We start from the raw sequence: 15,662 nt of genomic DNA, 5'->3' as shown, positions 1-15,662 counted from the left end.
TATTAAAACAATTGGGCAAAGAAAGACAAGGTACAAAAAAACCTGCAAAAAATTAATAAAAATCAAACTTCATTGGTGCATGGTGTTGAGTAGCATAATTGATGTGGTAATACAAAATACAGGTTATTGCACCCCTGGTGGTCTGGAGTTTTGTAATATTCAACAGACGGGTGTCATGATTATGCTTATACTTTAATTATGATAAATTATTATGTTAAAGAGATTTGTCATGTTTATGTCCTTAATACACTTCTGGTGCATAGAACTCATTTCTTATGCAGCTTATCTCAATCTTTAGGTGTTAATTCCCAAAGATCACAATTAGACTAGTAACAGAGGCTACAGAGAGAGAGAGAGAGAGAGAGAGAGAGAGAGAGAGAGCGAGAGAGAGCGAGAGCGAGAGAATAGGGAAAAGAATAAGAGCACACTTGAGAACATGTGATTGCAGTAAGTAAACATTTATTGCCCAAATTGTTATGGTTTTTTTTTTGTGTTTTCTTCATGTTTTATACCCTCAGGCCTGTTTAGTTGTTCATTGCAGTTTTTTAATGTTGCTTGCTGTTGCTGGCTGTATTTGATGTTCATTTTGTTTGTTAAATATTTTATTTTGGACTGTTCAGTACAACTGCCACCCAACAGTACAGCTGTCACCCAACTGTAACATTTTTTTTGGATTTCTGGAAAAAAGAAATTGTCTTTTGGTTGTTTTGTTAGCAATGTGTGCTAAAGCATTGAATCTTAATACAATCATTATAACACCACAGTTATAGAAACCATCAATATTAAACAGAAACACAGTATAACAGACCGCTGCATCACAGACAGGACACTCATGCAGTGAAAATAAATGCCATTACTAAAGCAAAAAACCCAATGAACACAATCCAGTAAGGTTTCTTTAACTGCAGCCACAGCTGCACTGCCTACATACATCATCTCTAGCAGAAGCATTAATATTAACCTTATAAAATGACGCTGGGTTTTCAGTGAATTTCTGTGCATTTTTGCATGCATTATGGTTTTCCTGGGGAATTTTAAGGCAAATTGTGAGATATTGTGCATATTCTCTGTGAAAGAAAATACAAAAGTATAAATGGTTCATGAAAAAGCTTAGAACTGTTATGAACTCATGAAGTCCAGCTTTTCTTGAAAAGTCCAGCTTTTCTTCTTCTCTGTCAGCCATAGTGGAGTAAATAAGCAAATATCAAATCCACACAAATATATTTTAGCATGTGCAGTTTCCTACAGATGCAGTTTGGTAGCTCTGACTATTGACTATGACACTGTCTGACTATCCAATCAAAGGACATGAAAATGCAGACAGGATTATTTGCCTTCTAGAGGGACTTGGAGTGACCAACTTGAAATTTGATTGGTTTAAGCAACAGCTTTAAGCAATATGGATTTGAAGCCACCAAAAGCCTGCACTGTTCATTTCTAAAGGCCTTATGGCAATACGTGATGTGACAGCTAAAAACTGATTAAATATAATCTCCAAACGTAAAATGCTACGAAATGAAGAGAATAGAGTATTGTAACTGTTTTAATACATATTCATAGACGAATTTTTTTTTAAAATAAGTCAGTGAATATGATTATGATCAGAGCTTTGCTGGCCCTGACGATCCGCCACTGATGTAAATGTATATATAGAATTGTAATGTAGTCAGCATCTGCCTGGAACTACAAAATATTACTTGCAAACTTTGCATAGTTTGTCAACCAATTAGATTTCAATAATAAACGGCACTGAGGTGTGTGTGTAATAAGATATTTGATATGTAATGGTGAAGCAGTCTACTCCCAGAGAGAAATGTTTGGTGTTAGGAAGGAAAAATTAGTGCTCTAATTGCTATAATTGCAACTTTAAAAATAGTTCCATTATTTCCGTTTGACAGAAATTAGGCTTTAAATAGCAATAGCATTTGTGACCTATGTTATCTTACCAACAGAACACTTAGTGTAGTGTAGTGTAGTGTATGCTAAAATACATTAGGATCCGGGTCCACTTTCCATAATTACCATAATGGGTGCTATAATTGGGGACACAATAGACTGAAAGTGACTAGGAGGACTAAAGGTTAGGATGATTAGGGAGTGTATTTTTAAAAAAAAATGCCACAAAGAAAAGGTGAACTACAGCAAAACTTCAAGTTCTTGTTAAGAAACAACAGTGCAACAAAGGTGTTTAAATACCAACAAAAGCACAAAAAAAACATAGTACCACCTATGATAGGCTTTGATATGATTATTCTCTTCCAGTTCATTGATCTTAAATTGCACAGTATCTTTACCACCTGTTCTTTTTCAGGCTAAATGCAAATATGGTAAAGCACTTGCATAATCGCTTTTGCTAATTTAGCTATATAACAGATTCCCATGCTTCACCACCTGGATAGCAATATAGAGTGCATTGCAAAAGTATTCATACTTGAATATTTCCACATTTTGTCACATTTTAAACACAAACTGTATTTTATTGGGATTTTATGTGATAGACCGGCACAAAGTATCGCATAATTGTAAATTGGAAGGAAAATCAGACATGGTGCTAAATATTTTTTACAAATAAAAATCTGAAAAGTGTAGCATGCATATGTATTTGACCCCCTTTACTGTGATACCCCTAAATAAAATACAGTGCAATCAACTGCCTTCAGAAGTCACCTAATTAGTATTTAGAGTCTACCTGTGTGTACTTAAATCCCAGTATAATTATAGCTGTTCTATGATGGCCTCAGAGGTTTGTTAAAGAACATTAGTGAGCAAACTGCATCATGAAAACTAAAGAACACACCAGACAATTTAGGGATAAAGTGTAAAGCAGGGTTAGCTTATAAAAACATATCCCAAGCTTTGAACATCTCACAGAGCACTGTTCAATCTATCATCCGAAAATGGAAAGAGTATGACACAACTGCTAACCTTACAAGACATGGCCGTCCACCTAAACTGACAGGCCGGGCAAGGAGAGCATTGATCCATTAAGCAGCCAGAAGGCCCATGGTGACTCTGGAGGAGCTGCAGAGGTCCACATCTCAGGTGGGAGAGTCTGTCCACAGAACAACTATTAGTTGTTTTGTACTACACTACACTTCATCAATCTGGCTATTATGGAATAGTGGCAAGGAGAAAGCCATTGTTGACGAAAAAGAATAAGAAGTCCCGTTTGTAGTTTGTCACAAGCCATGTAGGTGACACAGCAAAGATGTGGAAGAAGGTGTTGTGGTCAGATGACCTACATGCAAAACGCTATGTGTGGCGAAACATAACACTGCACATCAGCCTAAAAACACTATCCTTATTGTGAAACATGGTGGTGGCAGAATTATGCTGTGGGATGCTTTTTTTCAGCAGGAACAGGGAAGCTGGTTATAGTTGATGGGAAGATGGATGAAGCTAGGGGCAATCCTGGAAGAAAACCTAATAGAGGCTGCAAAAGACTTGAGACTGGGGTGGAGGTTTACCTTCCAGCAGGAGAAAGACCCTAATCATACAGACAGAGCTACCATGGAATGGTTAAAATTAAAGCATATTTATGTTTTAGAATAGCCCAGTCAATGTCCAGACCTAAATCCTATTGAGAATCTTTGACCAGAGTTAGAAAATTGCTGTTCACAGATCCAATCTAATTTACCTAGCTGTTTTGCAAAGAAAAATTGGCAAAATGTACAGTTTTTAGATGTGCAAAGCTGGTAAAAACAGACTTGTAGCTGTAATTGCACGAAAGGTGTTTCGAAAAAAAGTATTGACCTAGGGGGGCTAAATACATATGCATGCCACACTTTTCAGATTTTTGTTTGTACAAAATTTAAACATTATGTAGCATTTTTTGTGTTGGTCTATCACATAAAATCCCAATAAAATACATTTAAGTTTGTGTTTATAACCTGACAAAATGTGGAAATATTCAAGGGGTAATATCTATATCTTTAAGATATATAATCTATATCTATGAGATTATATATATCATATACAGCACATTAAAGATCTGAGGGAGCAATGTGATGACTGATTTATTAGTTTGTGGCTGTTTACACACACATCAACAAGCTTCATGAATGACATTTCCTTTTTTTTTTTTAATGCTGTCTTTTCAGCTTGCTGGCACGTTAAGCTTCTACACAATGCCTTAATGGTGGTGAGCCACAGAAAAGGATCTCTTTTTTCCATTAGTGGCCGGAGATTGTTTTCTTATACCTTTCACTGGTTCAAAGCCCAAAGAGCTGACAGGGAGTAAATGTAGCCACTCATCCCTTTCTTTTTCTTTTACATTGTCTTGGACATCCAAACTTTCAACTTAGAAATGAATGACTGGGGAGCTACGCCTTAACCGGAATTCTAAGCATATCCAGCTGTATGCAGTTTGTCAGGCTGTACTGAGATGAACAGAGGACATGCTAATAAAATATCAGGTCGGTTCCTATGAGATTTAAAACTGTGCTTAAAATAAAAAAACAAAAACAGTTCTTCTCAGTCTTAACTAACCATCACACATGGAACATAATGCATAATGAACCCAAACTAGAAGCATGGTGATGGCAGCATGATTCTTTAGGGCTTTCTTTCTTTAGCCAGGACTGGCCTTTTTTAAAGGAAATCATGAATAGCTATAAATGCCAGCTGATTTTAGTGCAAAACCTTTAGGTATCTGCTACTAAGCTGAAGATGAAAAGGATTTTCACCTTTCAGCTCAACAATGACCCAAAGCATACATCAATATCTACAAAGAAATGGCTTAACAAAAAAAATCAATTCTTCAGAATGACTTAGCCAGAGCCCAGAATTGAATCTAACTAAACGGGGTATGTTAGGGTATCTGAAACAGGCTATGTAAGTTGTTTCTACACTGAGAGTTCTAATGTTTTAACATGATTTTGACTTGGTTTAATTTTTACATCACAAAAACTTGCATTTTAACAGGAGCAATTTTATTGTGGACAGAACTTAGCTGTTGGGAATTGAGCTACAGGAGCATGAGTGAGGTCAGGTAATAAGTGAGGCAAGGAAACAAACAAGCTCACCATTTTAGTTAATTCCAGAGCTGTTCAGTGGTGTTCAAAGTAGTCCACATGTGTATTAGCACATTAATGTCTTTATAAAGCTCGCATTGTGAACAGGGTAGTTGTCATGCTGGAACAGTTTTCGGTCCTCTAGTTGAGGTGAAGTAAAATCTTAATTCCACAGATTATACAAAAGACATTTCAAGCAATTGTGTGCTTTCTACTTTGTGGAATGAACTTTGTCTAATGTTTGAAGAAGAGCCACATATAGATGTTATGATCAGGTGTTTAATAATTGTGGATATACACACAAAGTATGTATGCATGTAAACAGTAAGCAGTAGTGTGAAAAATTCTCTGACAGTAGTTTATATTTCACAAATACAAAATTCAAGTGTAACATTCTATATTTCTTATTTTGTTCTGGAAAAAAAAAAACGAATGTTACACAAACATGCCACTTTTCAGACAAAAGACATGCAGGCTGCTGCCAACAAAAGAAGAAAGTACAGTCATAAGGTTGCTGCAGAATATTCAAGATGCTCAGTAAAAACTTGCCAGCAAATTTCTTTTTGTTTGTACCCTATATTTTTCTATGAATATATCTAAATCTTGCTTCTAAATTCAACACACTCTCAGGCACAAACCAAATTGGGATAGTATTACCTTGGTGATGTCTGTGAAGCTTTGACTCTCCTCATGAGACCATGCACCATGCAAATGAAATGGCTTGCAATATTCTAAAAATTGTGTTTGAACACTGCAATAGATTGTCCATCTTATTATGCATAATTGAATCACATTAGTAGTTTTGGTTTATTTTACTTTACCAAAATGAAATAATTTTCTGTTTCCATGCCAGAATTAGCAGTGATCTGCCTTATTTGACTCATTAACATATGACTGTGTTTACAAATACTTGCTTGATGTCCCCTGGCACATTACCGAATTACAAACCCTTTGAATTTTGTTGCATTACCTAATGACCACATACCCATCAGTGCCTGTTTGTTTAACCTAATTAATTCCAGGATTGTCCAGTTGTGATAATAATTCTCTAAAGAAATGCATGTTTTTGCCTTTTGCAGTGCCCTGGTGCTGTGGAAACTAAAACCTAAGAAGATTGAACAAATCTACAAATCCTACAGACACCGTAAGTCTTGATCAAGATTTTCTCTACTTTGTGATCAGCCCTGAAGCATGTACTGAACTGTGGCATAGGGTGAAATCTATATGTTGCAGCATTCTGCATTTCCTCTTGCACTCCTATCATAGATGTTAGCCATGTAAAAAATAAATATGTAAAATAACTCACTGGATAATTTTCTTTCTGCTCCACATGGTGTCTCTGTCATCACTACCCACTAAGTGTGCATTAACATTGACTCACACACACAACATCAGCACACTCAATCCAGCTTCACATTTGTTGCAGTGCTTGACCATGCAGAAGCTCTTTTCAGTCAAGCCTGATATAGTGCCACTGAATGTTGTACTTTTTCTGCCTTACGTCAGACCATTGTGATATCAATTGCTAATTGGCTAGATCAAGCCTGAATAGATTATAGCTAGCATCAGCTCCCTATGGAGAAAATTTTATGTTGAGATTAGGCGATTTGTTCAGCAGATAAATGGAGCTGATCTACCAGCATGTGGCCCTTGCTTCAATAGGCAAAAGGAGAAGAGAGCCCAAGGCTGTGTTTGTCGGTTGTCTTGGCTTCTCAAATACATGAAAATCTTTTTTCATTGTTTTTGGTCCATGCCCAACCAATCATTGGTTTCATGCTTATTTGCCAGTTTTGGGATTTGCAGAAACAAACACCAATTCGTTTCCTGCCGAATGCTAGGCAGCAGATCATTACTCCCCACAGCGCACTTTCCCTCTCACTAAAACAACTCCGTATCCACGTGAGACTGAGAAGTGCCACCAGCTGCCACATTTTCAAAGACATTTCAGACCTGCTCCAGAAAACCTTTAAGAGCATAGTGCACCACAAGTGCAGTAGTGGGCAATGTGGGAGTTAATGTTTTTTGATCTCCTAGGCAGGCACCGACGCATTATAGTCAAAAACAGTCAAAATGCCAAAGGCTCATGTTGGAGATCACCTTTTTATCTCAGAGACATCTGCACTTCCTCCATTAACATGTATGTTGATGTGTGGTTTTGGATCTTCTTTTAAAAATTTTCTAAAATCTCTTGTTGATTTTCTCAAATCTTATATAGTCATACACTCTAGAGTAAGGAAATTCAAGGAAATTCTGTTAAGGTTCAATTACAGTACATAACATTCCAGACTTTCAAAGAACTGGAAAAGCATATAGTGTTCATTTTTAATGTCATTATAATCATTAGTGATTAGTTAATGGCAATAAATAAGTGCACATTGACTTCAGTAAATGTAAAAGTCCTTATTAAGGAAAAATTCTCAGTGAAAACCTATGAATGCATGTCTACAATGTACTTAATTTTCCTGAAAATGCTGTATATCTCAGGAATGCAATTTTGAACAATAATGTTTACTAGCCAAGTGAGCTGTTATAAAGTATTAACAGTACATAAGAAAGTACTATTACGTGGCTAGCCAACAAAAAGAGGGTGTCTATAAATTACTAGTTTTGCTGTAAGACAACTACAGACTACATAAAAAAAAGTTCCATAGTGTAAAACATCCAAAGATTATTTTACACTGATTGAACATTAGGCTACAACATCGTGATATGTCCACAGGTTTCTTTTTTAATACTCCGTAAAGGTGATAATTGTGAAATTGTCTCCCATGGGCAGGGGGCAATATACTCCAATGTTCTATGTACTCAAGTGCTCATTTTTAGATTTTTTTTCCACCGCTGTAGTTTGTAGACATCAGTATAGTTATGTGTTTGTTTATTTAAAATCAACCTTCTTTCCTTGAACACTTTTGACTAGTGGCATGTTTCGACACATTTTAATGTGAAGGATAAACACACACTTCACTGTCCAGTCATCTTTAACATTTAATTTTTTAATAAAACATGCATTGTCACTTCAGACCAACGAGTGCAAACGATTTCTCTTTGTTGTCTCACACAACAGGTAAATATTTACCAGAAATGTTTCATCGCTGGTTCACAGCAATAGATAACCAATAGAAATAAACAGTTTTCAAAAAAGCATCTACTGAATTTAGACAATAAAGTACTACAGAGAATTGTTTGTGTGGGTGAAAGGTGTACGTACCAAAACCGAAACACTGCTGTTCATTTATTAGAATGAGTTTGTAGTGGTAAAAATAACAAGTTCATTCTATCAATTATTTTCAGGAGTAAAGGGTTATTAAGATTCAAAAAACAATGCTCACCTTATGTCACTGTTGTGCTTTGGGAATTATAATTATAATAGCCTGCAGGAATCACATAGTCAATTGGAACTAAAAATCAGTTGATGAAACAGTTGGAATCAGGTGTGACTCCTGCAGCGTTGGAAAGAAATCTTGCATTTACACAAGCACATAAAGGATTGGATTTTGAATAACATACTCGTTCTCTCTTTCTCTCTCTCTCTCTCTCACACACACACACACACACACACACACACACACACACACACACACACACACACACAAACACACACTCACAGCTCTGATGGACCTTTGCACTTAAGAAATTAAATCCATTTTTTTATTAATGTAGCAATATATTTGAAGCTGGGTAACAGTTAATAAAATAAAGAGTAATTCACCATCTTTCTATATCAATGGAGTATTTTTTTTATGTACAAATCTCTCTTTTTTGACAATTTATTAATGACATTGTTTGTTTTCTGTATTCATAATAGTGTAAGCATGTAATAAAGGCTTTTAACCCATAATATATAACCTTTATTTTTGAAAGTAATCAGTATTTTATTAAGCAATATTAAGATTGTAAATTGTTATCTGAAGAAAACCTCTATTGGTTTTTATCAGGATCAAACGAGGAACCATGGATAGATTTTGTAAATTCACCTGTGGAATTCTTCTTTAAACACATATGAATAATTGTATTCTGTGAGTGAGTCTTGCTACATTTAAGATAAGATAAGATAAGATAAGATAAGATAAGATAAGATAAGATAAGATAAGATAAGATAAAATATACCTTTATTCGTCCCACAGTGGGGAAATTGCTTTGTTACAGCAGCACGGGGGGAAAAAAAGCAAATATATAAAAAAATAGACACATACTATAGTATACAGTATATACACCACACAATGTATAAATACAAATAAGGAAAAAAGAACGTATTGCAGGTATTACAGGTAATATTGCACACATTTAGAATGGGCAGAGGTCACATCTCTCCACAAAAGGTCATCAAATACATGTGGAGAGAAGATTTGTATTAAAACTAAGCTGATTCCCACATACTGTTGTTTTCTATCCTTTCACTACATTGGGTAAAGTGGTGAGGGTTCAGTGATTCCTTCTAATAGAGGCTTTACTCAACACAGCATTGCCACACTTAAAATAAACTTTGTCAGCAACAGCAGATCATCTTATATCTCAGGTCTCCAGACAGAGACCGTCTCTAAACATTTCATGTGTTTTTCTCGGGCCATCTTCCAGTGCAGGGTGTGCTGCGCTCTGACATTCAGCTCTGGTTCCCCCGAGGCAGCTGATGTCTGTGGTGCTGACAGATTTTCACAGAGGCTGTGCCAGGCTCAGATGTTTTGATAAAAAAAAAAAAAAAAAAAAGAATAAGAGAAGCTGTGAGGCTTTTTAGGATGCACGCTCCTTTTCCTTTAACAACGTGTATTTGCACAGTAAATTGACTACTTATGCAATGCTTGAATGTGTATTGATGTGGAGTATTCACTTTATCTGCCTTAAAAGTGCTGAGCTCATTTTGTCATAACCGAAGTTGTATAACAAATTTGTGATTAAAATAAATAAATAAATAATTAAATAAATAAATAATTAAATGTAGACATGAAATAAAACTTTTCTTTTTGTTTTACAGTTATTGAAATATGTTTACTTTTGCTGCAGATTTATTTTAAGTACAGCTTTGGCTTTATGGTAATGAATTATCCTGCCATTCAACATGTCATCTAAGATTAAATATAGCTTTGGCTCAAATGTAAAAACCCTTTTAAGAAAGTCATAAATTAGAGCTTTTAGAATTTCTCTTTTCTAACAATAACGTTAAATTTGAAATTAAAAAGGAGGCTCTTTGCTAAGTGCAACCAAAAAAAATTGATGGGAGTGTCAAATAAATGCTCTACAAGTTGTGATTCCATTGTAACTGTCATGTAGTATGAGAGAAAGTGGATGTATTTGCAGATAGATTTAAAAATACTACACAAAGTATCAAAGAAATCATAACCTAAGCACAAAGATGAAAACCCTGATGGACAACAACAAACATAAAAGACAAATGTGAGACATCAGCTGTGAAAGCTGAGACATTTGTGCAAATAGCAAAAAATTCAAGTGCAGAGATAATGTGACATGACATTTGAGGGTAGAGTGGAAAGGAAATGTAGTCCAAGGCCATAATCTTGACCTTAAAAGCCTTCTCTTGCTGTGTAGTGGAAAATAATGGATTAATTATATATTTTTGTGCTACACGTTCCTTTGTTAGATTCACAATCACAGCTTAATTTATAAAATATGAGATGCCAGAACACCAGTGAAGAGCTGCTCCAGGCAAGTAGACAGAAGGGGGAAAGGTCTCAGAACATTAATGCACAAGAGTGTTCCAAAGACTACATTCAATACAGCCATGTTTAATGGCACCTTATTTACACTGAATTAAAATAGGGATTGTATGCATAGCATTTCAGTGATGCCGTAGGAAAACGTAAGAAGACAACTGTACATTTCAAATGTGTTAAACTTTTTTAATGCACACAACTTAACATAAAACTTCTTATTCAAAACACTGGGTCGTATCAAAGTACATTCCCTGTAAACCATATAATATGAATATAACAGCATGAGTACCCATATCAATTAATAATAGACTTTCTTAGCCTGACTAATTATCCAAATTACTCCACAAGACAGTTATATAATTTATAGTCTTTTCTCGATGGCAGAATTAGCTCTGCTCATCTGTGGGAGTTATATATTTTTTTATTTTTTTATTGAGCATATGGCACAAGGTTGAATTGTGTAAAAATATGGAGGAAAACAATTTATAGCGAAGAGATTATTCCTTTTGCATGAATCTTTTCAGCCCCACTTCCTTTTCTTTAAGAAAAGACAACCATATCAACTGTATTTTTTTCCTTTAAATTAATGAATCACAGGCACATGTGACTGATAATAAGTAATTGTTTGTTAATCATCATGGGAATACTGTAATTTCCGGACTATTAAGTGCACCCATATATAAGCTGCACCCACTGAATTTGACAAAGATTTTTATTTTACACATAAATAAGCCGCACCTGTCTATAAGCCTACATTGAAACTAATTAACTTTACACAGGCTTTAATGAAAGACAGTGTCTGTTACACGGTGTAATGGGTGAAATATGTGGTGGCCGAGGAATATGTCCTTATTATTTTCTGATGCTCATTTCTAAGTTTCTTTGACTAAACCTTAACGCTGTTGCCAAGAAAAATAAAAAGCACGAGTTTTGGAAACCTGTCTGTGCTTATATGATTTCTGTTGCAACTGGAGTTAGCGAGCTCTCCCTTCACCCAGACTCAACGCGTTACAGCAGCTTGTATCTAAACAGTAGCCTACCAAGTAAGTCATTGTTCACTGTCTTCCTCCTTCCTTTCACAAATATTTCTCTCGAAAGTTTATCTTTTGGCATCGTCGTGCGTTTAAAAATCACCATCGGTGGAAGTTTTATCTCCCGATGCCGTGCAGCTCAGAACACAGGTAAAGTGCGTTTTTTCGTTTCCGTTCGGAAATTTCATTGGTCTAATGTTATGTCGCTCAGTTTTTTTATTTAAAGTTTGTGAAAGCGGGAAAAACGCAGGAAAAATCCATAAATTAGCCGCTTCGTTGTTTAAGCCGTGGGGTTCAAAACAGTATAGTCCGAAAAATACGGTAAGCTGATTATGACAATCACTTTGTTTAAATGATTATTTTTTCTTAAAAAAAAAAAAAAAAAAAAAAGATGCATTTGTGTCTATTTCAGTTTCAGAATCTGCACTCTCCAAATCTGATCCTGGATCCTGTTTCTGCATGATCGGCAGGAACAGCACTGCTCTCCTTTAATTCATGGTTTTAAAAACCTACATGCAATGGCGTTCTTCTCAAACACTGCCTGAGATGGCAGCATCCTTAATGAGACATCATAGCAGGTGATTGGCCACCCTAATTAACTGCTGTACTCCTCACATGTGATAATGAATTAAAGTATTTATAGCTGAGCTTTTCTTTCAAGTATTCTAATCTTGCCCTAAAATAGGGATTAGACAAAACACAGCAGAGCAGCACTGATGAGAAAATGTGTGTACTTTTGTTTTGAAGACTACACTCTAGTTAGAAGGAATGAAGCTTAAAGGCAAAGCCATTTCTTCCCTAGGGAGAGGTTGGCCTTCCTGGCATTAGATGTCTGTACATAGCCCCAAAACAGTCCATGGCAGTTTCGCGCTCCATGTATTTTATGTCAGTAGGCTTGTAAATTGAGTATGTAAGATGTAACAAACACACACACACACACACACACACACACACACACACACACACACACACACACACACACAAACAGCACACACAAGGACATGGAAAGTAATGTATTTGGATTGACAGAAGAGAAAATGTCTATTTCACTCAGACAATATCATATTTATACACCAGCAGCAAAATACTGATAAGCATTTACATTTTCAAATGACATTGGATCACAACAATGCAAATATTGTAATTCTCTGCAATGGGATATTGTGGTATAGATAAAAGTAATGTTCTTACCAATTTCCAAAGTCAATTTTTGGCCACCATTTGGAAACAATGGTCTGTTTTATCATGAATTTTCTTCAGAGGTTTCAGACAATTGCAAAGTGTAAAACATATTTAAAGTCAGTGCATACAGGAACAAAGGATCAGCAAATAGATAACACCAGGCCAGGATTAACTCAAACTATTTGCAGAACTAAATCAAAAGCAGAGCTTGATTAGCTTTATTGCCATAGATTTAGATATAATTGCTTGGACAGCTGGGAGACTTTGCTGAAGTTGAGTGTTTAATTTTGAGATTTCTTTTATTTAACAATAACATTACACAATCTATAGAAAGTTTGCAAATATGCAATTTTTGCTCTGGAAAAAAGCAAACATTATACAGTTTCAACATGCTGTGAAAGATCATTTAATCTGTCCAATTCAGAGTTAGAACTGATTAATAAGACAGGGAAAACATAGCCTTTCAAATTATTTTATTGCTATGTAGTGAAACAACAAATAAAGTCAGGATTTAATAAGCTAATAAGATAAGCATTGCATAGATGTTATTATATGGTGTAAACTTATTTTTAATATGTATCATATAGTTCTACAGCTATGCTAAAATGCATATAGTACTATGGTTCTATACTATGTAATTTGCAATGTTTAATATAAGGTCTCATCCACAGGTGAGGTATTATATATCCATAATTGAGTTAGTTACAGCTGCTGTATTGTGTAAAGTGCAGATAAATGCATAGATGTACAGTGATGCAATGATAAAACGATGGATTTAAGTGTACTTTTGTATAGTCTGTTGACTATTGAGAGAAATTACCTGGAAAAAAAAAGCATTCCTTTTCAAAGCAGGGCAGGAGCAATCTGCTGCTCAGTGTACTCCTTTTTCTGGTAGTGTTTTATGGAGTGGGTGGGATGGGTTCTTTATGATCATTGACACCTTTGTCAGCATCCTCCTCTCTGCCACCATCTCTACTGAGTCTAGTTTAGCCCCCAGGACTGAGCCGGCCTTTCAATGATCTTGTCAGTGTTTATAGTGTCCTTTGTGGAAATGCTGCTGCCCTAGCAAAGAACAGCATAAAAGATGGCATTCGACACCACAGACTCATAGAATGTTCTCAGCAGTAAGCCCATCACACCAAAATACCACAGGCTCCACAGGAAGTAGAACTATCTCTCACATTCTTTTATAGTCTGTCAACAATCACTTCCCCTCTCAACTTGTCGCATAGGTGGGAATTCCTATTGTTTATTTGGAGATAATGAAGGTGTCATCCACAAACATACACATGAAGCCAAAAATTAACAAAGTACAAATAAATGAGGCATGCACAATCTCCTATGGATCACCTTTGCTGCTTCAAGTCCATTCTAAGACACAGTTCTGTAGCTAAAACTATCATGCTAGCCTTCCAGTCAGATAATTTGTGGTCTAGGACAATAAGACAGCATCTAACACTCAGCCACTCCCTCAGCAGTAGGGACTGAATGTCATTGATAGTCATTCAAGTAATTCAATTAAACATGACTCACAGGCTTATCCTTAGATCTGTGTAAGCACCGTGCAGCAGGTTCACTATGGCATCATAAAATAACACATATGGTTGACAGGCGAACTGTTTGGAGACAAAAGCTGCATCCAGAGGGTTTCTGAGGTGACCCCGAATAAGCCTCTCTACTGATTCATCAGGTGTCACAGTTCTGTAGACATTCTGTTACCTAGGGGTTCTTTGATTTGGGGTATAGGTAAAATGCAGGAGGTTTTTTCAAAAGACTAAGACTCTCTGCAGTCTCACACACTGACACCATTTCTGCTTTTCCTGTATGCAGCTCCCTTGAAACATGGCCAACAGTGATCCAGAGATCTGAGCAAGTAGGGGTAGGGTAAGACAGTGGTTACTAATTATCATTTTGAGTCAGAGAAGGACACAAACTGAGGGTACAATGCAGATATGTCCTGGGTGGTTTGTGAATGACCTGATATCAAGAAAATGTTTAACTCTGTTGTCCCCAATCAATTATTCTTAGCCTGCTGATTGCAGGGCAGTTTGTAGCCTTACAACTATTTCATTCCATTCCACACCTCTTTCACCTTACCCCTCTGAAGAATCCTCTTCATTTTCCTCCAATAGTCCACCTTAAACTCTTCAGTCTTTACCTTCAACTCTCTATGTATACTCCTTATGCCATTGTTGCCTCCAGCTGACCCTCTTCTTCAGCAAGCCCAGGTCACTAGTGACTGGCGGTTTGTTGTTTGCAAAACAATGCTCAGACTTTGATAGCAGAGCAATGTCATACAGAGTTTATGTTGTCTGGTACACAGCCTCTTAGACCGTCAATATTCTCAGCATGGGTTTCACAAAGAACAACCCAGGAAGGTGTTTTAAATCACCCCTTTAGAGTTTCCATAGCCTGAGCAGACCACTTTCTGACTTACTTGGTCACTGCATGTTGCCACAGTACTTCAGTTTGTAGGAAAACCTCAGGTGCACCAAAATTATGGCCCAGGGTTCCCAGAGGGGCGTGCAATCGAGCTATATGTCTAATTGATATTGGCATATAGCAAGTCCCAGGTGGAGTAACTGACATAAGTAGAGACTTACAAAAAGTATTTTACAAACATACATGTAAAGAAATGCATTTTAAAAACTAATCAATACTTATAGTAAATACATTCCTGACATTAATCCACTTATTTCTATAAAGCTGCTTTGGGTCAATGCACATTGTTAAACGTTCTATACAAATTAAATAAATAATTTTACGAAATT

The 15,662-nt window shown here is 36.1% G+C and overlaps 1 protein-coding gene across 3 annotated transcripts in view; it reads left to right on the top strand.

Annotated features, from left to right (window-relative positions):
- frmpd3 (FERM and PDZ domain containing 3) overlaps positions 1-15,662 on the top strand; it is a 143,722-nt gene that overhangs the window by 55,427 nt on the left and 72,633 nt on the right. For all 3 annotated transcript variants that reach the window (XM_046849662.1, XM_046849670.1, XM_046849659.1), the window contains exon 2: positions 6,092-6,156. The gene's annotated coding sequence lies outside the window, so the exon portion shown is untranslated. The remainder of the gene's footprint in view (positions 1-6,091; positions 6,157-15,662) is intronic.

The sequence above is a fragment of the Silurus meridionalis genome, chromosome 5 (genome assembly GCF_014805685.1).
Source record: "Silurus meridionalis isolate SWU-2019-XX chromosome 5, ASM1480568v1, whole genome shotgun sequence".
NCBI lineage: Eukaryota > Metazoa > Chordata > Actinopteri > Siluriformes > Siluridae > Silurus > Silurus meridionalis.
Note: the sequence above shows the minus strand (reverse complement) of the source record. Positions and strands in the feature narration are given on the sequence as shown.